Below are 24592 nucleotides of genomic sequence, written 5' to 3'. Positions count from 1 at the left end.
TCAGTCAGTTGCAGGCCTAGAAATGCAAGTGGAGAGTGAAGGGGACAACATCTAACATGGCCTCTCCCCTCCATATGTGTGTATGCAAACATACATACATACATACATACATACATACATACATACATACATATTCATGCACTTGTGTGCACACACATGAACACGGACGCGTGCACACACACACACACACACATGGGATGGAGGTGGACAGAAAATTCCATACTTAACTCATATGACAGTAAAAATATAAAAGCTCTTTATATATTAAATGGAAATGCCTTCCAATTACGAATAAAAACATGAATGGATTTCATATACAGATGCCATTTTCATTCTCCAAATGCCTCCTTTTGCACATTGAGTATTCTACAATACAAAAGATTCAATAAATGAAGGTCAAAGAAAAATCCAAAACACTCTTGTCTATTCTTTTTGATAAGGGATATCCAGATGATCTTGATGAAGACATTGTCAGAGTACCAGCTTAAGTTCTTCTTGTTGGACAACATACGATCAAAAAAGACAGTCGTAAATGATTGTGAATGTTATATTGATAATCTTTCTGCTTTCTAATGTCTTTTATTCTGATAATTTTGCTCTGATAATTATATGTGCTTATGTTCATCATTAAAAAAAGTGGTGAAGGAAAATAAGGGTTTCCACAGCACTATCAGTGATTACTCTTAACATTTGGTGGTTTTCTCTTTCCACTTTATTAATTCTGCAAATGTTTTAAAAAATGTAGTCACAGATGTTCACACATGTTTTAAGCTTTATACCAGTCAGTCATAACACAAAAAGCACTTACTCTTATTACAATGAACACTGGCCAATGTAGCCGTCCGAGCTGCCTCACATTTGGGGGGCCACTTTGTAACGTGGGGGTCCTGTTCTATTGCTCAGGTCTGCGGGTTAGGGCCTAGCAAAAGTGAGAGTGGGGATGGAGACATGAAGAATGGAGACAAGACAGGGAGTCTGATCAACTCTCTTCAAGTCTTGTTTATTGGAAGGAAATCTTGGGTATTTATACCCTTTACCACATGCCTTGCCCTCGTGGACAAGCACAGCTGAAGGCACTATGTCATGTGCCTTGCAGTGTGGATATCACGTGTGCCTAGCTAGCAGTGAGGAGACCACATGCACCTAGCTAGCAATGAGTAGATCATATGTGCCTAGCATCATGGAGACCTCGTGTACCTAGCTGCTGGTGGCACTAAACAGCAAAATAAGATATGTGAGAAAAACAAGATGTTTATCAGAGTGTGCTCAGGTGCTTTGGGCTGTTGAAAACAAGTTTCTTGTCAGGGTATATGGCTCGAGATGGCTTTAAAGATGATAGCCACTTTCAGCTAGGTGTCGGCTACCAACAGCCCAGTATTAATCTGTTAAGTGTAAGATATTACATATATAATTTACATATGTAAAAGTAATTATACTTTTAATTAAAACATATAGAAAGCAAATTTTTATAGTTCAGGAGTAGAGATGTAAATTTAGTAGAATCTGTGTCTAGCATACACAGATCTGGAGGTTCAATTCTCAGCATAAAGAAAGTAGAAAGGTGGGATGTTCCTACAGGCTCAGTATTTCAGAGCTGGATACAGGAGAATTATGGGTTCAAGGTTACCCTTGGCTATATAGCAAGTTTTGATGTTAGCCTACAATAAGTACATTAAAACCTTTCTTAAAAATAATAATAATTCCAAGCATTTGTACTTCTGTAGGCCACAAAAACCTACTAGATACATTTTTTTCTGGTCTAGCTTTTTTTTTTTTTTTTTACTCTTTCACAACAGACTTTACTGGAGCAGAGTATAAAGACATTCCAATTCTTATCACATGTACCCCAAAAGAGCCATATATTATATTCACGTACCAAAATTCTAAAGAGTCACATTGTGTTTATGTATGCAAATAAAGAGCTACACGTTGTTTTCTTTGAACTTATTCCAGTGATGTTCCAGTCTCAAACTTGGCAAGTTTCCCTAAGACCTCTAATAATAACCAAATGCTCAGAATCCTCAGTTCCACCAATTCACAATTTTATGCCACACACAGAACACACTCAAAATTTTCATCTAAAAATATGGAACACTTCACGAATTTGCATGTCATCCATGCGCAGGGGCCATGCTAATCTTCTCTGTATCGTTCCAATTTTAGTGTATGTGCTGCCGAAGCGAGCACTCAGGTCTAGCTTTTAATTGCATATAATTATGAGTTGGCTTAATTAAGTATCATGATGAGAGGAGCTGTCATTTCCTATCAAAAAAAGATAAGTATGTGCTTTGCTGACCAATGAACACACAAAAAATTCTTATTCTCCTAAAAATTTAATCATGTATAAACTGAAATAGTCCTTTCAACACATAGGCCAAACTTTCCATCACAATATCCTTTTTAGAAAGTAAATAGATATAATGGAACTTGGTCATGATTTTTCTAAGCACAGAATCTGTCTCCCTGGGGTTCACTTATGCTATCCATGTGTGGGGACCACAACCATGTCACTCTCTGAACTATTTTTCCATGTAAGCCATATTTTTCAATTTCGAAGTATAGCAACCTGCTTTAAAGCCATTTAAATAGTGATTAAACTAAATATTAGTATTAAAAACAAGACATGTATAAGCTATAGTTGTGAGGATGGTCTCTATGAAAGCCTGTACATCCTTATTGTCCCAACACAGTGACAGGTTGGCCAATGTAAGTTATCAATGGAAAGCTACAACCCACTCTCAGGCATGTATCAATGTGAGGAATGTACACAGAGCTTATATAGGTTTTCTTTTAGGTAGTTTTACTTAATTCTACCTTAGTACTCCGTCTTTAATTGGGAATATTTCTCAGTATCTTTAAACCTCAAGAAATTAATTCTTTCAAATTATCCAAATGTTGAGCCAAAAAAAAGCTGTAGTTTTATGTTTTCGGGAAATTACAATTATTAAAAAATAAAAGCAAAAAGAAAAATTGAAACAATTCCAAAAATAGCAAGAGGGAATGGAATAAAATTAAAAAATGAATACTTAAATATTCCCAAATTTAATTTCAGAAATCTCTGATTGCATACTAGAATCTCTTGTCTTCTGGGAAGAACATTTTGATGCGGCTTCTGTTTCCTAATTATATCATTTCATATTCTGAATCATAGGGGAATGAAATCAGTAAATCCTGTAATTTTGCAGAAATCTAAATTTAATAAAACTTGTAAGCAAATCATAGAGGCAATCTACTTAACAGATCTTATTGTGTAAAAATATTAATCAAAGATAAAGTGGGAGATTGTGAAAACAGGCAGAAATAGTCCATGTGGAAATCTCATGGGCTTAAATGTTTGAAATATTATTATAATAATTCAAGACTGAAGATTCCTTAATTTTGTATTTTCTCTGAGTTGGCCAGAAATACTGTTTTGCATCCTGCTCACTGCCCCTCTCCCAGGCACTCCCTTCCACAATCCTTCCCCCATACCTTCCTGAGGTATCCTCTGAGCAGGTGCCCCTCCACTTGGCACTTCAAGTTTCTTCGAGGCTAGGCACTTCCTCTCCCACTGAGGTCAAAGAAGTATGCCCAGCTGGAAGGACATATCCCACATACAGGCAACAACTTTTGGCATAGCTTCCATTCCAATTGTTTGGGACACACATGAATCAAGCTACATATCTGCTACATCTATATCAGGAGTCCTAGGTCCAGCCCATGTATGTTTTTGGTTGGTAGTTCGTACTCTAAGAGCCCCAAGTGTCCAGGTTAGCTAACTCTGTTGGTCTTACTGTGGAGTTCCTATTCTCTTTGCTGTCTACATTCCTTCCTTCTATACTTCCATAAGAGTCCCCAAGCTCTATCCACTGTTTTGGCCAGAAAATGTAACACCTTAGAAAAGTATGCTCTAATCAATGAACAATTTCAAGTTGCATGCACCACAAAAATTATGGAGTTCACCTCTTGAGAAGACTATTCACAATTTTTAAAATACAGCAATGATATCTGGCAGAACTAACACCGATTAACATAATTATTAAGTAAGATTAATAATAAAATGAATAAGTTTGCTTATTTTTGAATATTAAAATATTCTGTAGTTAGATCTTAAAATAATTACTATTTCAGGCCAGTGATTGACCAAAGAGGTATAGCCACTTGTTGCCAAGCTTAATGACCAGAATTCAATTTCCAGAACACACAACAATAAAAAAGAGCCAACTTTTGCAAGTTTCTCTCTGACCTCATCTTATAGCTGATAGCACATGTACAACATCCCTTCTTCCCCACATACATAAATAAGTGCATCATGTGTTTGTCTGTCTGTCTGTCTCTCTCTCCCTCTGTGTGTGTGTTTGTGTGTGTATGTGTAATTTAATTTTCAAAAATTATTCTTTCAAAGTGCTGGTTAATTGTAATAATTCAATTGCGATAATGTGTTGTGCCCCTTAGAAACACACTTGTAAAACTCAAAGTTCCTATCTAGTGGTACTATTTTGAGAAGGGGTAAAAACTTTATAAGGCAGGACATTTCTAGAAGAAAGCAGATCATTGAACATATGCCTTTGAGTGTCGTGTCTGGTCCATGCTCCCTTCCTTCCCTCTGTTTCTTATCTGCTTTATTGATGGGAATAGCCTCTTCCACAAGTGCTTGTGCATCAGTATATTCAACTTAAACTCAGGCTCAAGAAAATGGAGCCAGCCAAACACTGACAGAAACCTCTAAAACCACAAGCTGCAATGAATAATTCCTCTTTTCATGTTGTTCTCTTGAACATTTTGATGATGGCTAAACAACTATAACTAACTCAATTCAGTGTGTGTGTGTGTGTGTTCTCATGTTCCTGAGTGGATTGTGTAAAGAGGCATGAAAGTATGGATAAATATATGCATTTCAGAAGTTCATGTAGAATGAACTCTCCATCTTACCTCTGAGACAGGATTTCTCATTGAGCAGGTATTGTTGACTCTACTAGACTTGCTAGCCAGAGAGCCACAGGAACCCTTATCCCTCTGATGTCTCAGACTGAAATAAAAGATGTATGCAGAGTTACACAGAATTTTCCCTAGGTCTCAGTATCTGGATCAAACTCAGATCATTGTGCTTGAACAGCAATCTCTTCTCCAACTGAGCCAACTCCCAACGCCTTCTGAAAAATAATTGCTTTATTAAAATTGATACCATTTCTCTTTAAAAACACATTAAAATAAAGTCAATTTCTCACTTAGCAAATAAACAGTTTTTAAAACCACTGGCTGTGATAATGATGCCTGTAGTCTCAATACTCAATAAGATAATGCAGGGGAATCACATGTTTCAGGCCAATATATATCTATTTTAAAAATTCTTATGCATAGAAATAATGTTACTCTTCCCATAGGGCCACAAAACCTTTCAGCTCCTTCAGTCTTCTCTCTAACTCCTCCATTGGGAATCCCATGATCAGATCAATGGTTAGCTGGGAGCATCCACTTCTGTATATGTCAGGTTCTGGCAGACCTCTAAGGAGACAGCGATATCAGGCTCCTGTCAGCATGCACTTCCTGGCATCCACATCAGTTTCTACCTTTGGTGACTGCACATGGGATAGATACACAGGTGGAACAGTCTCCAGACAGCCTCTCCTTCAGTTTCTGTCCCACACTTTGTCTCCATATTTGTTCCAATGAGTATTTTCTTACTCCTAAGAAAAGCCGAAGCACCCAAGCTTTGGTCTTCCTTCTTCATTAGCTTCATGTTGTCTGTGAGTTGAATCTTGGGTATTGTGAGCTTTTGGGCTAATATCCATTTATCAGTGAGTGCATATCAGGTGTGTTCTTTTGTGATTGAGTTACCTCACTCAGGATGATATTTTCTAGTTCCATCCATGTGCTTAAGAATTTCATAAATTCATTGTTTTTAATACCTGAGTAATACTCCATTGTGTAAATGTACCACATTTTCTGCATTCATTCATCTGTTGAAGGACATCCGGGTTCTTTCCAGCTTCTAGCTATTATAAATAAGGCTGCTATGAGCATAGTGGAACATAGGTCCTTGTTATATGTTGGAGTATCTTCTGGGTATAAGCCCAGGAGTGGTATAGCTGGGTCCTCAGGTAATGCTATGTCCAATTTTCTGAGGAACTGCCAGACTGATTTCCAGAGTGGTTGCACCATCTTGCAAACCCACCAGCAGTGGAGGAGTGTTCCTCTTTCTCCACATCCTTCCCAGCATCTATCACCTGAGTTTTTGATCTTAGCCATTCTGACTGGTGTGAGGTGAAACCTCAGGGTTGTTTTGATTTGCATTTCATCTAATGACTAAGGATGTTGAACATTTCCTTAGGTTCTTCTTGGCCACTTGAGTTTCCTCAGTTGAGAATTCTTTGTTTGATACTCTCTGTATCCCATTTTTTAATAGTTATTTGGTTGTCTGGTACATCCTCATAGAAGAAGGAGGAAAGGGGGTGGGATAGGTGGTTTCTGGAGGGGGGAACAGGGGAAGAGGATAACATCTGAAATGTAAATAAAATGTCCAATAAAAAAAGAAATAATATTACAAAAGAAGAGCTTTCACCTTCTCCCACCCCACATCCCATGCACAGCATATAAGACTTTGCTCATTTCTTTGCTGCTAACAGTATCCCTGTCTGTTTGCTACCCTAGTATTTTGCTATCCACAGCAAATCCAAGTAGAGGTGGAGTTTCTAAATTTTATATTTTTTAAAAATACAAATTACTCTGAAGTCTTTTGAAAGGAACATTTTGAATATATTTGAGAATAATCATAACAAAAACTTAATGCATAATTTAGAAAAATTAATAGGCTTTAAATAACTGAAAGAATAAAAGCAATAGGCATTGTAGAAAGATAATGTTCAGTAAATCATCTGAAGGGTACCTTTGAAAATTATTGGATAATAATTCTATTTCTGTTGAATCAATTATATTTTAAATATAAAGCAGATCTTGGATCTTTGCTATTTCTGAGACTTTGTGCTAGTGGTATATCTTCAAGGTAAAGAGGACATAGATGCATATATAGTTGTGTGTATGTGTGTGCAGGTGTGTGTGTAACCATTGTTCTCATGAAGCTTATAAAGGCAGTGGACCCAGAAATCATTCTGCCTGCTGGGGAGTAGGGACGGAAATCTCACACTCTGGATGAAAATTACCAAGAGCAGACACTAGAGATAATACAGAGATGACGAATAGCTTGACAGCAGAGATGAGAGATAGGAAATATATTGACTGGATACATAGCTATAGTCTTCAGATGAGGAAGAGGATGGGGCAACTGAAAGACAATGTGATACTGACTGTATGATGCAAGGGTTATGTGAACAAATAAGACAGGGTAAACATAGAGTGTCTGATAGTAAAGTAGGCTATGCCAGGACTGAGGAGGGCCCTTATAACATAAGCTGCTTGCTCTATACTTAGACAAGGGAGGAGGTGTCAGGGGCAGCCTTGATTACATACTGAAGGCCTAAAATCAGTCAAAGGCCTAAAATCAGTAATAGGCCTGTCATACATGTATACTAACACCAAGTCTTGGTTCTCTGTGGAAAAACATTGAAACAGATGGCTATAAGCTATTGTAAACAGGCAGCTTTTGTGGAAATTTACCAGCCCGAGTAGTCATAGACCTTGTAAATAGGTAGCCTTGGCAGACAATACCAACTTAGATAAGGACAAGTGTCCTTATCTAAGGCAGATAGGCAGAGTCATAGTGACTTGTCCCCTGAACCTTCACCCAGCTGATACCCGGTTATGAAAGATATCTGTATTCCTCCTGAACACCCACACTCCAGTGTCATCCCCTTCCCCACATCCTGCCTTTCTGTGTTTATAACCCCTGTGTGAATGAATTACGATTTGAGAAAAAATAGATAAATTATTTTAAAAAAAAAGAAGAAAAATAAAAAAGCATTAGAAACCGAGTTTGAACTCCAGCACCCAGATAAAAAGCAGATGTCTTGATGTGTGTTTGCAATTCCAGTGCTGGTGTAAGCAGATCCAAGTGGATCACTGTAATCAGTGGAACATAATGTCAAACCCCAAGCTTCTCATAAGAAACCTATTTATAAAATAATTAGCATAGTTCCTAATGAATGGCACCAAAGGTGGATTTCTGACTTTCACACTTGTGTACACAAATGTATATGTATCTATAAATGTATTTATCTGTAAATATGCAAGTATGAATACACACATTTATATAATAATAATTCAATTAAAAACAAAAGTGGACTATGTCATTCTTTTCCTGGTGATGCTATCATTGCCTTCAGCAAATTTGATATCATTTCACTTAGGATATTCACTCAAGACATTTTTCATGATATTTTATTATGCATATTTGAACACTGCTAAACACAGGGACAATAAACCAAATAATAAGGAAAATTTTTAAATGTCAATGTTATAAAATAAATACAAGTTAGTGTTTTATTATAATGCTTGGACTAGAGTTAGATGTATATTAAGGGGTCTGAATACATCTCTCTGAAAATGCAATGTATGGATTTTCCTTAGTTTCTTTCCCTACAATAAAATAGTCTGACAAAGGCAGCTTAAGGAAGAAGGGCTTATTTTGGTTCATAGTTTCAGGATACCATCCATCATAGTGAGAAAGTCAAGATATCAGAAGTATACAGGAGCTGCTCATATCACATCTACAACCAGAAAACATAGAGATGAATGCATGCTAATTCTCAGCTCACTTTCTCCATTTTACACAGCCCACAAAGCCCAGCCCAGGAAATGATTCAACCCACATTTAAGATAAGTCTGTCTTAGTCAATGTTCTATTGCTGTAAAGAGACACTGTGATCACGACAACTCACATAAAGTAAACCATTTAACTGAGGCTTGCTTCCAGTTTCAGAAGTTTAGTCCATTGTCATCATGGTAGAGAGCATGGTGGCTTGCTGGAAGGCATGCTCCTGGAGAAGTTGTTGAGAGTTCTACATCTGGATCAACAGGCAGGAGGAAGAGACAAATATTGGGCCTGGCTTGAGCTTTTAAAACCACAAAGCCCACCCCCAGTGATACTTTTCCTCTATTAAAGCCCTCCTCTTAATGTTTTTCAAGTAGTTCCAATCTCTAATGTCAAAACATTCAAATATATAAGCCTATAGAGACCATGCCTATTCAAACCTCCACATACCTAATAACACAATCAAGATAAGTGCCCTGAAACATGTCCAGAACCTCATCTCTCAGGTGACTCAGGATTTTATCAGCTTGACAATTAACATTAACTGACACAAGACTATAGCACAGTCTAATGTTTAACCATCTTTAGTACGAGAGAAAACATAGTCCAAACAAGACTGTACAAAAAAGGTGTCCAGGTAGAGGGTAAAACTGGATGTGGTATTCTAAGAACTACAAGAAATCCTGTGCCTGCTGGATGGGAAAAACGTAAGAAATAGGGGAATACAAAAAAGGGACATAGAGAGCCAAAAACACATGCAAAGCTTGTATGCTTTGAACATATTTAAAGCTAATTTGGTTGGGCAGCTCTTAGACATTTCAGCAGTGTATTAAAATAATTGATAATTGGGCAAGTCTATTTTCTTATAACGAATGAATAAGTTCATTCTTGCTATCATTCCAATGTAGACTATGATTCATCTGTGTTTAAAACATGAAGGAACATCTCTTGAATATAATGTAACATTTGTAAACACTATATAATATTTCATAGGACTGGAGACTACAGCATGAGACTATATGGGCAGATTTTCAGATTTTCTCTCTCTCTCTTTCTCTCTCTCTCTCTCATTCCTTCTTGCACTCTCTCACTTCTTTCCCCCCCTCCTCTAAACTAGCACATCCCTTTAAGTTACTTGTATACATGTGAGCACCGCAAACTTAGAAACCTCAGGTTTCATTATTTAGGCACCTATCTTGCTGAGAGCAGCTCTTAGACATTTTTAGAGCGAATTGAAATAATTCAAGAAGTCTATTTTATTTATTTATTTTTTGTAATGAACCAATAATTTCTCTCTTACTAGCACTCCAATATGGACCTAGATGACTCCTCATTGAAACCATGATGAACATCCCCTGTTTGTTCAGACCTCTCGCTGTCCGGGAGTTCTCCAAGTCCACTGTGGTGGATGGTCAGTGTGTGTCAGTGTCACCTTTCTCTGTTTCCTCAGTGGTGGAGCATAAGTACACTTCACCATGTCTGACTTTCTTACATGGTTTCTGGGATCCATCTCACATCTTCATGTGCAGAAAAGCACCTTAGTGACTATGTCATTTCTTCAACCTCCAAATTATTTTGTTGTTGATGAAGACATTTTATTTCTCAGATTTCAAATGGATAGCAGTGGGTGGGTGAGTTCCTTATGGACAGCGGGTGGTCAGTGGGGCAGAGCTCAGGGCCCCTGTGTGAAGAAATCAGTTCCTTGTGAATTTAATTATTTGAAAAAATCACATTGTTATTTGAGAAATTAGTTCATTTTCTCTCTAACAATTCAAAGTCATCATGATATTGTTTGATTTTTTCCTCTCAGCCTTTTCCTGATGGTGACCAACTATAAGAAATGAGCAAATAAGAGGTCTTTATAGTCAAATAAAAACAAATGGAGTTTCTAAATAATAGATTATGTTTCATATTATGTTCCTATATTGAAAACATATTTCTTGAGTATAGTGGGTACAGCACAGCCTTGAAGCTAGAGCTTTCTGTGTGTGAACTCAGAAATGAAACAGAAAGTCTTAAGAGCTTATCCACACTGACTGCCCCCTTCTCTTCTTTTGCTGGACCATCCACAATTGTTATTCCATACATGTGCTTGTCTAGGTTCTTCCATGTCATATAAAATGCTATTTGGTGGATTAGAATGTTAATGCTGATTTACTTTTCTTGAAATTGATCAAGGTGGTCAACGCTATCTAGTCACAATGGAAAACTATTCTTCAGAGGCTATGGAGGTGGTTTTTGTGGGAAAAGAATTTCCCAAGTATATGGGAAAATATAAATTTTGATCCCCAGAACTCATACAAAAGTCATGTGGGAACATGAATCCTCTTGTAATCTCATCTGGTGGGAGACAGAGACTAGGAAACACTTCAGAAAGCTGGTTAGCATTACTAGCTACAATGGCAAATTAATAGTTTTTCTGCCTTAATAAATAAAATGAAAAGCCATTGAAGAAAACACTCTACAATTTACATCAATCTTCCACAGATATGTATATACATGTGTACCCCCCTACACACACCAGACCCCTAATAGATGCAAACACACGTACAGAACTGAAGGAAAACAAAAAATAGAGAGCATAAAAGAAAAATACCCTGGAAACACTGGTGACTTAATGAATAATTTTAAAATCAAATTCACTAAGACATAATTGGGGACTAGAATATCATCTACCCTGACACAGAGAAGAAGTAGATACAGCCTTGCAATGGTGGGAAAGATAGATCCAAAATGGAGGACATACCTGTTCTCCACTGCTCAAGAACCATATAAGAGGCAGATTCAAAAAGAACAGCCACCCTACCAGCTTCTTTTCTGTCACTAAGGACAATGCAGGATATACAGTGGTAGGGAACACTGCTTCTGCCACTCTTACCATTCTGTCACCAAATAGCTACCCTGTTCCCATGCACATGTATTATCACTTGCTCTTGCCTTTCTGTTACCACCACACCCTATGGAATTGCCATCCACTCCTTGTGAAGACACTCTGAAGTCCCATCATTACCACATTTATTTCTAAAACCAGGTACATGGTAGCCTTTCCAGAAACTGCATGTGGCCCCTTTTGAATGAAGAATATTGAACTTATAAATAAGTAAATAATAAAACTAATGTCATCTCCCCTACCCAACTCCATATGTATATATACATCAATATCCAAAACACAAAGGTGAAATATGAATAACAGAGCTAATAGAGGCATGGTGTCCATCCCATAAAGGAGAGGCTATGTAACAAGTTGGTGCCACTTGCTACAGCTTGTTTTCTTTGTTTGTTTTGTTTGGTTTTGTTTGATTTTACTGTTATTAGAGGTGGTATTACTTGGAAGTAGACACAGAGACTCCTGCCTATGATGATCTTCTGTGTCCACATCTCCCATCTATACCATACCCTGTTATTCACTTGGATGTGAATAACTTCTGTGCAAAACTGGATGAGATAAGATTGAAACTCAATTAGAACATTAAACTGGCACCACCCACTATCAAGGAGTATAAATATTCCAGCTATCAGGAAAACATGAAATAGGAAAGAGGAAAAATAAATCTGATAAACAATGATGGACACTGAGGAAGTGCTTAGGAGGGTGGTCATTCCAAGTCTACTGTGCAGTAAGGATCTCAAAGGAAGATGGAAGAGACCTGAAGATAAGAGAAGAGGGATGTGGCTAGGTATCAGCGTTCTCTTTTCATCTGAGTGTGCTCTGAAAGTTTTGTATCTTGGGAAGATGTGACCAGCATCTGTCCATCTTAGTAAAGGAATGAGTTTATTGGGCTTCCTTATTTTTCTGGTTTGGTATCTGTAGTTGTAATAAACACTATGAGCATAACCAATGTGGCAAGGGAAGAATTAGTTTCATTCTACAGGAACTCAGGGTCAGAGCTTGAAGAAACTTTGGAGGATGCTGCTTACTAGTTTGCCCCTTCTGATGCATGATCAGCTTATTTTCTTCTATAAGCTAGAAACATCTGTCCATATGTGATACCGCCTACAGTGGGCTATGTTCTTCTTCAGACAAGTTAGATCCAGGTAATCCCTCAATTGAGATTCCTTGTTTTGTTGTCAACTTGGTTATGTCAAATTAACAATGAAAATAAGCCAGTACAGATAATAAGTAAGTGATTACTCAAAGGGATGTGGACAACACAAAAGTAGCCATGCTGGAGAGTCTTCACCGAGCATGGATACTCCTTTTCCCACAGCTACCTAGATGAAGCCTCTTTTTCTTATTATACCTTGTGTGTATTTTAGTCTTACTTGTCTAAATGCAATTAGGGCAATTTTTTTTCTACAAGTGGGTGGCAGTAGTGAAGCTATACTCTGACAAGAGTCCAGTGACTAGCCTTTCACCTCCTTGGAGAGAATGTGAATAGATCCCATAGTGATTCACTCTTAATAGTACACATACTGAATTTATGAAGATGGTGGTCTTTCTAGGTTTAAGGTGCCCTGTGCAAAGAAATGAAGAAATATACAAATAGTAAAGCTATGAGGGCTTTTGTTCAAAAGCAAATGTGTAAGACACATTGTGGATTTGTTGCAAAGAACGGGATTGGTTCAAGGTTTATGTTTATAGCCTATGTCTTTGGGTACATCAGCATGAGCTAGATACTAGGATGTTGGGGATTGAGGGTTGTTTTCTGTTTGGATTGATAGACTGGGTTATAGAATCCTTTGTCACTGTAAATATCACTTCTTGGGATATATCTGATTTTAATCATGAATGTGCTGTCTTAATTTCTTTTCCTGTTGCTCTGATAAAATTATCTGACAAAGAAAACTTAAAGGAGAAAAAGCTTATTCTAATTCAGAATCAAGGGGATGATCTATCATGTCAGAGAAATCAAGGTATAAACTTAAAGCATCTGCCCATATTATAGCTATAAACCAAAAACAAGTACATGAATACACACCAATGCCCAGTTCCTTTTTCCCAGTTACTGATTCCTATTCTCAGGTAACAAATGGCCCTACCCACACTGGACAGGTCCTGTTCCCCCTACCTCAACTGATATAATCAAAATTATCTTCCCAAGAGGGCTAAGAGTTCCATCTCCCAGGTGATCCTAGATTATATCAAATTAGCAACACTGATTATTGAACATCTCAATCATATATGAGCATAATCTGTCAAAAGAGTGACTCAAAAGACTCTCTTTTCTGTATTAAACATGTACCTAATAGTCCAGCCAGAATTGGTACACTAGATCTGGGATAAGGTTCATGATACAACCAAACAAGTAGAGAGCTCCTAAGGATGACTGGGAGCCTATAAGTCACAATCATCAGTTGTTTCATTTGGAGAAGCTCAAGGAAGTTGAATGTCTCACATTGAGTGATGGACCAGCCTAAGTAAATAGCTCATGAAGAATGGGGTTCCATGATGCTGTCATCTTTATATTGCCTGCCTCCATCTTGACTTTACAGCAGAACTCATCAGGCTTTGGGAAGAAGTGTAGTTTAGGAGCAACCAAACAACTACTAGACCTAGGGGCAGCTGAATCCTGGAGCTGGGGAAGAAGGTCATGAAAGCTAGATGAAAGGGCATATGGGGATTGGTGGAATAGTCACATTCAGAAATTTATAGGTAACTTGTAAACATTCATCCTTGCATTTTACCAGTCCTCTGCAGGCTTCAGGACTTGGATACATGCCTTGCCTTTCATAACATTGGTTTCACAGCAGGTTTTTGAGCTGGCTTTCTAAAAGGGACTTCTGAGCTAAAGACAGTGACTACACTTTCAAAATCCAGTGAGCTATGCTCCACTATTTAAAACCTTCAAGCACCCAGTCCATCAACATCCTGTCATGGTGGAAAAGGGACATGAAAGTTTCCATTTTTCTTATTTAAAACAGGTAAGTACTGTATACTGGCTTGAAGAGGAAGAGAGGGAGAGAGGGAAAGAGAGGGAGAGAAGGGCAGACAGAGACAGAGATAGAGACAGAAATAGAGAGCTATTTTCTTCAGTGTTGAGATTACTGGAAAATGTGGCTATCCTTGTGTAAACAGCTCTAATATCTGCTTCTGACTAGACATTATATGACTAGAGGGATATGAAAGCATTAAGGGGAGTAGTTGGAAACGAGAAAGGTGTTAAAAAGATTAGCAGGGTGTAAAGTGAACACAAATGCATTATTCATGCATGAAAATATACTGAAACCTATTCTGTATGAAAAGAGTATGCTAACTAAAAATAAAAGACAAAACATTATTTAAAAAAAAGTTGGTTGTTGAGATGGATTAATGGGTAAAGGCAGTTGTTGCCAAGACTGATAACCTAAATTTGATCTCTGGAACCAATAATGATAGAAAAAGAAAAACTGTTTCTGCAGATCTCCTCTGACCACTGCACACGTGTGCGCGCACATTCGCACACTCACAAACACATTGTGTGTGTTCCATTTGCACACTAAATGACTAAATAAAGAAATATAGTTAAAATATTTTAAATATTTAAAAAATTAAAAGCCATAAATTGCTTTAGATTTTATATGTACTCTCTAAATAATGTATTAGTATGTAGAAGAACCCACTTGTTTCCAGTTCAATTTGTGCCTTAGTCATTAAGTGACTGGGCATCAAGCTTTGCAAGCATAACTCTTTTGCTTGGAAGATGTACTACATGATGAATATCACTTGATATTCAGTGAATCTCTATTTTCTTTGCAGAGGCAGTATATAATCTCAAAAAATTGGACAGCTGTATTTGCTAAATGAAGTGTAGTATCGACCAACCTCTTAAACTATTGAGCCCTTTTCAATCTGTCACCTAATATTTTTCTATCCATTCAGTCCTTTCCCATTGCAACTGTGATCCCACAGAAAATTCCCTAATGAAGTCTTTATGCCTAGTGTGCTGTTATTGACTCTCCTACTGACATTAAATCTTTAAATTATTAGGAAAAATTATCTTTACTTTATTACACACATTGATTTTTTATACTATGCAAATCAACTGGTTTACTGTTCTTCATTCTTTCTTTTACTACCTTTTACAGCATTGTTAATAAGAAGGTAGGACATACATTTAATGTCCTGTCATGATAAGCATTGTGCAACCATTTCTGAGAAGCTGCTACAAGATCATATTTTATCTCTTTCATTTCTTAGTATCATATTGTTGCTATGTAATCTTGGTCTGTCTGTCTGTCTCTCTCTCTGTATCTCTTTGTTTCTCTGTCTCTGTCTTTCTGTGTCTCTCTGTCTCTCTGTCTCTGTCTCTGTCTCTCTCTCTCTCTGTCTCTCTCTCTCTCTGTCTCTCTCTCTCTCTGTCTCTCTCTCTCTCTCTCTATTTGTTTCTGTCTCTGTCTCTCTGTCTCTGGCTACTGAGTGTATTACAAGTTTGTGTGTACAAATGCTTACATGCATTTGTGTTTATATCAGTGAGGAGTCCAGAGGCTGTGTCTGGTGGCACTCTTCATTTGAGCACCACCTTACTTCTGAGATGTGGTCTTTCGCTCAATATAAAACTTGTTGATTCAACCAGACTGGCTACTAAACAGTTCCAGACACCTTGTTTCCTTCTTCCCAATGGTGGGATTACAGGAATGTGGGACTTACTTTCCTCCTGGCCCCTTGAGGACAGTTCCACTAGGAGCAGTGGAGCAAAAGTGGGTAGGATGCAGACATAATTGAGTACTATCAGATTAACTTCCTGGATTGGTTTCAGAGAGATAGATCACTTTTATTAGGGGTACACAAGGGCTATATAGATCTTGGGGAATGAGTAGGTGTTCCAGAGTGGATATATATTATTCGCTAGGTCATTTGCATAAGGAGGAATCTAAGAGTCAGCCAGGCAAGTTCTTAAAGGGAGAGAGTATGTTGAACCTGTAATCTAGCCATAGGCTATGTGACTTTGCTCAGAGGACTCTTGCGGGACTATAGGTGGCAAAGTATGATTGGTCATAGCGTATTACCTACTTATCATATGGTGGGTAGGGCTGTGCAGGACTTGTATACTGAATCATACAGTTCTTGTGGGAAGCTTTGTTCAGGGTCATCTTCTACATAAGGTCAGGCACCTGTATTTAGTGACACTCTCCAGATAAGATCAGGAAGAGAAGAGGGAGTCCTGCTGAGAAAGTGAGTTCTCCATTTTATGCTGAGCTTGGAGAGCTTATTCAGACATGGTGTACTGTGACCTTAAGAACAGAGTCTTCCAACACAGGAACATGCCACTATGCTTGGCTCTTTATATACATGAAGGGGATAGAACTCAAGCCTTCTTCCCAAAGAACTTTACTGATTCATCTATCTGCCCAGCCTCTGAGACTTCTAACACCACTTGAAATTTTGTCGTGATACTCCAGGTGACTGATAGGTGGATACATCTTAAAGTTCCACTTCAGGATATAGAGGAAAAGATTTCCACCATATGTAACACTTTAAGGGATAATTAAAGTGATGTGTATATTATGGACTAATTGTGTGCCCTATAAATCACATTTACGTATTAATGTCCTCACTCTAAATGTGATTATATTTGGAAACAGGTCCTACAAGCTTAAAGATAGTTGTTGGAGGAAGATATAACAGAGTACAGAGGAAGAAATGTCAGGAAGAATCAACTATAAGGAAAGATGAATCAGTATAGGTTTAGTCATTGAAACATTGTCCCTCAATTCCCACCTCTAGAAATGCAAGGAGATGTCTTTGGATTAAGCCATTCACTCTATGATGTTTTGTTATGGTACCCTAGTAAGCAATGCATGGAATATTTACTATTTTGAATGAATGAATAAATGAATGAATGATGATAACTCAGTGGACTAAGTACTTGCTTCACAAGTATGAGGACCCTGGTTTGTCTTCCTAGTTTCCATTGAAAACAAGAGTGGCAATGGTTACCCGCAATCACAGCCTTGTGGAGAGGCAGACAAGAAGACCTTGAAGACTGTCTAGCCAGCTAGCCTACCTGAATTATTAAGATCCAGAGGAAGAAACTCTCTCAAATATTATAGTGGAAAGCAGTAGAAGATGATACCTAAAGTTGACTTCTAGCATCCCTCCACATATGCAAACGAATTTGTGAATGAATTTGCCCTTTTGATCTGTTTTATGAAAAGTTTCTGTCTTCTATATTTGTAGATTTAGAACCTTCATTGTATACTTGACTCTGGATATAAATGATACAGGAGAAACTTGAAGTAATAAAATTGCTGCTATGAAGGACTTACTAACTCACTTAGTAAATATTAACTTACACAAAGTAGAATTTAGTTAAGGGAGAGATGCCTTTAATGAACCTGGGAGGAGTACACTATCCAGACTTGATAGGAACTGCAATAAAGGGAACTTGGTGGCATAATTGAAGTTTAGAGTTGCTGACAACTTTTCTGCTAATGCTTATTCAACCAAGATTGATCTTCAATTAGGCTCCAACCCCATAATAGGAGAAAACCTTGACTTACAACCTTCCCTGAAGCCCATGCCCATATCAAAGAATATCCCTCTTAGAAACAGCTCAAGTGGGCAGCATTGGGTCATCATCACCATTAACTCCTCTGTACTTGTATCAGTGAAAGCATAATTCTGCCAGGTAGGCAAGATAACCCCTGTAACAACTCTTTGAAAAGAAACACTTTGGTGTGCTTAAGAAGCAATTCTGGAAATATTTTTGTTGTGTAAATCCCTCAGCTACCCAAGTGGCTGAAATTGCAAACTCCTGTCATTGTTTAAATTGCTCCAAGTGTAACCTGGGGCTGCAACCTGAGAGAGATTTAAGGCTGACAGCATATGTGGAATCCACAAGCCTAAATTGTATGTAAGTTAGCAAAATTTTCTTTTATGGCTGATCCTTCTTGGGCATTAGCCAGAGCCAGACCCATACTATACATTAAAGAGCCTTTTCCTTTATTAATCTCTAACTCTGCAGTTATTTTTTTCATTGAGAAGGCATAGAATTCTGATAACATAACCTTATGAGTATGGCCTAATTTCCAAGTCTCTTAACTCGAATACTTGGTGAAATGTACCCTGCCTCTGAATTGCTGAATTGATTCTCATCTTTCCATAATTCAGCTTGTCTTCCCTGGAATTGAATCCTGGGTTTGCTCTTAGCCTTCTTACTAAACACATTTGATCTTTGCCTTCATAAAAGAGCAAGTCCCCACCTACTGCTCGTTCCTTCTCAAACTAACCTGCTTGATATTATACTAAAAGTAGCATGAATTGTTGTCTCTCAGCTGTTGTATGGTACTCTTTCTTCATGTTATTTTAAGAGGCTGTCTTGGACCACATACCAAGCAGCCATGGAAACTAGAGTTGAAAAATCCAGAGGAATCTAGGTCTATGGTGATGGTAATGACACTATTTGCACTCTCTAGTAAATAAGGATCATCAGACCCTTCCCTGAGATTCCAGCTTTTATTTCTCTGCCTGCTTCCTCAGCTGCAAGTGATGTTTGGAGAATAAAAGGAAGTAGATGCTTAATTGAAGGTAACATTCAGTTGCTCCTTCCATGAGGTCATCATCCTTGTTAGAGTGGGAATTTGCAGTGCTGCAGCTGTTTTAAGGTCTCCTATGCTCCTGTAAATAATCTCTCTTGAATGATCTTTAAACAGTCCGATAAAATCATCAGTTTCACCAAGTTTGATTTTAGTACAAATATATTTTAGTCTGTTATTGCTGGTTATTTAGGGAGAACGGGAGTTTGTTTTTCTCTGGGAAAACTTGACAAAACTCCAGCTTCTTCTGTGCCTTGGAAGTTCCCTTACTCCTTTTAATGAATAGTTAGATATATTTTTGTTATTGTCCATAGAAGTCATTAGATCACTTACTTGCCTGTGGGGAAAAGGGAGAGAAAAGCTGAGTAACACTTTCTAGAACCAACTCAAGTTGTATAGAAATTATGTGCATGTGGAGTCAGATTCTCTGAAGACAAGTGCACATAAATCTGTGTATTTGGGCATAAAACATTTTCAGATGGTGATTTTTCAAACACAGATGCATCCACCTTGCAAACTCTTGTGCAGATGCTTCCAACAGATAAGGAGACTGTTTTCCAGTTGTAGCACCCATTTAAAGTCTAACACACCCTCTGAAATTGTTATGGAGTTCCAGACTACAGGACACTGAGGGCAGATGTTATGAATTTCTACTCAGAAGTCTGTGCTGCACAAAGAGTTAGTTCACAATTAATGGTGGTTTGAGAATTGAATGAATAATGAGAGGATTAATGACCTAGATCATCTTCAAAGAAATATTTAGCAACCAGAGAGTCTTTTGTCCTTTTCATCCTGTGATCTGAGGTCCTGTCAAGTTGACAATTAATATTAATCCTGATCATCTGTTTCCAGTTTGCCCTGAAAATGTAGTATGAATCTTATTTCCAGAGTGGAATCTAGTCTCCACATCTCTCCTTAAGACCAGCCTTCTATCCTTTCAGACCACTTGATAATGGGATGAGGAACTTGAGTCTCTCTAATGGGTTGTGTTTGGATCTGAGTTTAATCATAGCCTGTTTTCTCTTGTTCTACTTTTCCATTTTCCCTCTTTTTGATTTTTTTCTATGCCAGATGTCAGCATAATGTCATCATTTTGAAGAAACTGTTCTTGAACCTCCAGTCTGGGTCAGTTGCTAAAAATTCAAGAATTCTATTAACAAAATACTTCTCTTTTTTGTCATGTTAGCTATAATTACTTATGATTCTGATGACTTGCTCAATTTTCTTGATTATTCTCACTTATATAACATGCAATTTGTAAACATCAGAGTCCTTGTCTATCTTGGTCACAGAGCATCCTTCTAACAGAAGTAGAATATGTTTCGATGAAGGGGAGGACAGAGATGATAACCCGGGTTTATATTGGTCTTTGAGCCCATATAAAACAAATGCCTCATGAGTTATTCTAAACTTTTTTTTATTGGATATTTTATTTATTTACATTTTAGATGTCATCCCCTTTCCCCATTTCCCCTCCCTAGAACCACCGTCCCATCCTCCCTCCTCCTCTTTGCTTTTATATCATTTAAATTACATGCATGTATTAAGGTCAGTTCTAGGTTAAGGGTCTAGCAATACAATAGATGCAAATAGTGAAGGAACAAGCAAGGCAATAAACAAAATTCCATGAACACTCCAGGGATCACTGTTTCTAAGGGCTTATCAGGATGATCAAATTATCTGAGTCAACTTCCCTGTCCTAGCCCAAAGTCATTTTCTTGTCTGAAGCCTTACTTCCTTGTTCTAGCCTAAGATTTAGATTCCTGCCTGAAATTACTTCTTTGTTCTAGACAAATGTCATATTCCCTCTCGAAGCCTACTTGCTTGTGCTTGGCCAATGTCATATTCCTGCCAGGCAGTCTAAATTCTTTTTTAACAATTTGTGTCTTTTCATCACATGTAAGTGAAAAGCGTACTGTAGTATATTAATCTTCTATATAAACAGACAATAATAAAAGTACACAATTATGTTTTTTGGATTTTGGGTTGTATGTGTGTGTGTTTCTAAATGGAGCACCTTAATACTTTAAGACCATATGATCTTCTAAAAACTATAAAACTCAAATAAAATAGTTACTTGGTGTCCTGATTAGCTTTAGCTCTCAACTTGACACAAACTAGGATCACTCAATAATAGATTTCCAGTTGGTGAGTTTTACAGATCAAGTCAAACCTGTGGTATATCTGGAGGAAACTAGCTTGATTTTTTATTGAATAAGAGGGTTCAGACCATTGTGAGTGGCACTATCTCTAGGCAAGTGGTCCTGACATGTAAAACAAAACTAGACAGTGAGACAGCCATCAGGCAGTTCCTGTTGTATATCTTTGGATGTGATGTGACAGAAGTTCTTTGTTGATAGATAATGATGTGTAGGACAGCAAACCAGCCTACCTTCTAGTTACTTCTTTGACTCTGTATCATTGCTAGACTATCATCTAGAATTGTAAGGCAAATAAACCTTCTTCTGGTTGCTTTTGGCCAAAGTAGTTAAAGCAACAGAGTAAAATGAGAACACTTGACTTCCCTTGTTTCATCCTCCCTTTTCTTCCTCCTCAGTTATTCCTTCTCACCCCTTGTCTGTTTTCCTGGCAGAAAGATCTTATACATGCCTTGTACATGGAGGCAAGCTAACTATCTTAGGTTCTTTTCTATTACTATTAAGAAATACTATGAGCAAAGAAGCTTACTGGACAAAAATGTTTGACAGTTCCCGAGGGATAGAGTTCATAATAGTGGGGAAAGAAAGCATGGCAGCTGGGGCTGGTCCATTAAATTACATCAGCAGTCAGAAAGAAGAGGGAGAACAGGCATTAAACCCTAAAATCCCACCTTCTGTGACATCCTACCTCCAAGAAGACCCAACCATCCCAAATACTATCACCAACAGGGGACCAAGAATTAAGTCCATGAGCCTGTGAGGAAACTTTCACATTCAAACTATAACACTAACTCTAAACCATCTCAGCATAATAACCTGACTGAGTGCCCAGTACAAGTAAGCACCCGTTTTCTACCAATGGTTCTATGGAAGTTCTGAACTAAGTTTCTATGGCCACTTTCTCATCAGAGAACTAGTGATGATAGCTAGAACCATATTGGCTGGCCAGATGTTAGCTACACAGATCATTGAGCAACATAGTGGGTGGCATCAGCTCAACACAGGCAGCAGGTGTTATGTAAGATATCTATGGAGAGTGAAGAGCTGTTGTGCCACAACCAGAGTGAAAATGATAGGAGAACATGTCTGTTTGCTAGACATGGGCCATGCTGCTCACTCATGTTTGCACCTTTTCTGGCTTTAGAAAAGGTGTCTTCTCAAATCTTGTTTTCTAATGGTAGTGGAGATGAGAAAAACTTCTCTGAAATGCTCTGGCTGCCATTTAAAAGTGGAAAAAACATATATCACACATCAAGCCACTTGAATCATGACCGTGTGTGTGTGTGTGTGTGTGTGTGTGTGTGTGTGTGTGTTTGAATTTCAAGAAGATAGAGGACTGATTCATGAGAACATGACATCACAGGATTGAAATATTGGTAACTTCCCAGTTTCTACTTATAATTCTTGATGTCCATCACTTGGCACCTGCATGGAACAGGAGAGGGAGAAAGGGAAAATCAAAGGACAACAGGGGTAGAATAAATGGGAAGATGAGCACAAATATGTCTTTGGAAATACCACTAGAAAACTAACCCATTTTGTGACTTAATTGCCTTAATCTAACAATTGCCACAAAAGTCTACTATCTCCAATTATTATGGCAATGGGGGTTTAGCGATCCAATGCATGAGTCTTATGGGGAATCCTAGCTTCAGTCCAAACAACACTCTACACACTGAAAATCACCCCCATTTACTACATGAAAATTCATGTTGTTAATAAAGGTGGAAATCAGAGTCTGCAAAACTGCCTATGAGAATGAGATGTCCCAGAATAAAGAACTGTGGTAGAAAGTGAGAGTGTAACAACCTGTTCTGCCCCACGTTTGGGGGCCACTTTGCCCCCGGCTCAAGCTGCTGCTCCAGTCCTTGGGTCAGGGACTAGCAAGAGAGAGAGTGGGGATAGAGGGCAAGAGATGCAAAGAATGGAGACAAGACAGAGTCTGTTCGAGTCCCATTTATTGAAAGGAAATCCCGGGTATATATAAGTACAAGCAGGGGAATGCAGCTGAAGACACTTTACCATGTGTACCTTGCAGCTAGGGGCATTAAACAACAAAACAAGATATGTGAGAAAAATAAGATGTTTATCAGAGTGGCTCAGCTGTTGTGGGCTGTTGAAAACAAGTCTCTTGTCAGGGTATATGGCCTGAGATGGCTGCAAAGATGGTAGCTGTTTTCTGCTAGAACTTATGTTAAGAAATTATTTTCTGTATGAAATTAGGCCAGAGAGTTGGGAAAGGTTGAAGCCTGGTTGCTGCTGGGTCACAAGAATCTTGTTCCCTGATGAGTCATTTACACAGCACCCAAGGTCTTCTGCATTAGACACCAGAGTTTGGCTTACTCAGATTTTATTGTAGTACTGGGCCAAATGTTTCAGTCTTTCTCTCTCCTTGATTTCTTTCACATGTTAATCTCACTCCCTTTCTTCCCCTACTCTTCTGCCCAGCAAGGCATTGTTTCTACTTTTAGTTTTTTACATTGTACTTGAAATGTGTAGCCTCACTGTATTGGGTTTTAGCTTAGGCTGTCGATTGCCTATTATTAGTTTCAAGTTGTAATTCAAGGTTATTGGAAATTCTGAGGAGAATGTCTATGGCCTTTTTCTATCAGAAATGACTTGGTTTTTGGACTGGAAAGGCAAAGATCAAAGAAAGCTAAGTGCTTTCTTTGTGGGCTGAAGGCAATGAACCATCAGGTGTTGTTGCTCCAGTCTTTATCAGAGAATTGGAGAAAATGGACAGAAACAAAGCATATGAGTCTTCTGCATTTAGATGGTGTGACTCTTGGTGCTTACTGCTTTCCTGGTTCTCCATCACTTTGACACTCTCATCAGCAATTTATATAGGATCTAGTTTGATCTAAGCCCACTGATTCTGAGCATACCACCAATTGGTAATGAGCCAAGCAATGTATAAGAAGTTTTCATTGCATAATAATTTGTGTCACAATACATAGTGCTGCAGGGTCCAGAAAGGACAGTGAGTACATTTCACAGTGCATAGCTCTTCAACAATCTTCAACAAACCCATTCATTTCAAGGGAGAAAGGCAAGGCTTACCTGAAATTCTCTACTTCTCTTTTACACATGAAGGGTCTCCTCTTTGTGTCAAGCTAAAAGACGAAGATGAAGCTCTATGTGGTGTGTGTGTATGTGTGTGTGTGTGTGTGTGTGTGTGTGTGTGAGAGAGAGAGAGAGAGAGAGAGAGAGAGGGAGAGGGAGAGGGAGAGGGAGAGGGAGAGGGAGAGGGAGAGGGAGAGGGAGAGTGAGAGAGAGAGAGAGAGAGAGAGAG

The 24592-nt window shown here is 38.2% G+C and overlaps 1 protein-coding gene and 1 non-coding gene across 4 annotated transcripts in view; one reads left to right on the top strand and one right to left on the bottom strand.

Annotated features, from left to right (window-relative positions):
• Positions 1-24592, top strand: part of LOC114626443 (contactin-associated protein like 5-1) — an 867232-nt gene that overhangs the window by 276954 nt on the left and 565686 nt on the right. The window lies entirely within an intron of this gene.
• LOC114626453 lies at positions 2081-2187 on the bottom strand. The gene has a single exon (XR_003712238.1). It is a non-coding gene; the product is annotated as a U6 spliceosomal RNA (small nuclear RNA).

The sequence above is a fragment of the Grammomys surdaster genome, unplaced genomic scaffold (genome assembly GCF_004785775.1).
Source record: "Grammomys surdaster isolate TR1022 unplaced genomic scaffold, NIH_TR_1.0 235, whole genome shotgun sequence".
NCBI lineage: Eukaryota > Metazoa > Chordata > Mammalia > Rodentia > Muridae > Grammomys > Grammomys surdaster.
Note: the sequence above shows the minus strand (reverse complement) of the source record. Positions and strands in the feature narration are given on the sequence as shown.